A 1,373-nucleotide genomic window follows, 5' to 3' on the forward strand; every position below is an offset into this window, starting at 1 on the left:
AATACTGGTCTCCTGATGAGCAGATAAGGAACAGCTGGTGAAGTCAGCTCCAGCTTCAGGAGATCCAATACGCCCTCTGGTGGAGAAAAGATAGACAGAACCCCAGATCCCAACAGTAACACAAACCGCTAGGAAGGGATCCTCGGCGCTCTCTGGTGGGCAAGCCTCAGGATCCCAACAGAAGAAGGGTTATACATTATATTCTGGATTTAACAGGAAGCCAATGAAGAGATGCTAGGATAGGAGAGATATGATCTCTATTTTTAGTTTTTATCAGAACTCTGACTGCAGCATTTTTGATCAACTGAAGGCTTTTAACTACAGTCTGTTGACTTCCTGATAGTAAAGAATTACAATAGTCCAGACTTGCAGTAACAAATGCATGGACTAGTTTCTCAGCATCAACCCTGGACAGGATATTCTAATTTTTGCTATGTTCCACAGATGAAAGAAGGAAATTCTAGAAACCTCTTTGATATGGGATTTAACCATTGTGATGTGTTCGGGTCTGTGGGACTATTTTTTATTAAATAAAAAGTGATACAATGAATTAATTTTTCAAACTGAGACTCACTGACTTTTCCTCATTTTCTGTGAAGAACATATATCAGAATACATATTTAATGACAAAACACCATATGCCCCCTCTACACATTTCTATTACATGTAAGACCAACCCGGGGCTAATAGAAGTGTGGAAATTGATGTTCTGTGTACCCCACACACACATACACACACCCACACACACACACACACACACACACACACACACACACACACACACACACACCCCCACACACACACACACCCACACACACACACCCACACACACACACACAGAGCAGGCCTAGACAGGAGGAGAAAGAGTGAAGGTACAGAGGACATCAGAGGGTCAAATGTGTGAGAAAATTAGAACAGACAAACAAACAATGTTGCAACCTTATGTGGGAACCACAGGACTGCAGAAACACAAAAAACTGTTCCCACACATTATTTGTCAACACTGTCTGCTCTAATTTTCTCGCATATTAGACCCTCTGTCTATTTGCTACAAATTGGAGGCAACACACTATAATTATAGCTTTGTCACTGTGGTTTCTTATCATCACCGATCAAGATGGCCAAAAGGTACTCTGCGCAGAGGGCCCTGGAATTGATTTTGGAAGAGAGAGAAGTTTTTGATAATGATGTAGAGGAAAATGATTCAGAAGAAGAGGTTTCAGAATTTGAGGATCACATTTCTGAAAATTCAGAGACTGACAATGACTCTAAAGAAGATGATGAAATAGAGCATCATCCAGTTCCAAAACAAAGACGAGCCACAGGACCAGGCCGTCAGGAGCCAGCCCCAGGACCAAGCAGTTAGCAGCCAG

The sequence above is a fragment of the Cyprinodon variegatus genome, unplaced genomic scaffold (assembly GCF_000732505.1).
Source record: "Cyprinodon variegatus isolate N-32 unplaced genomic scaffold, C_variegatus-1.0 Scaffold912, whole genome shotgun sequence".
NCBI lineage: Eukaryota > Metazoa > Chordata > Actinopteri > Cyprinodontiformes > Cyprinodontidae > Cyprinodon > Cyprinodon variegatus.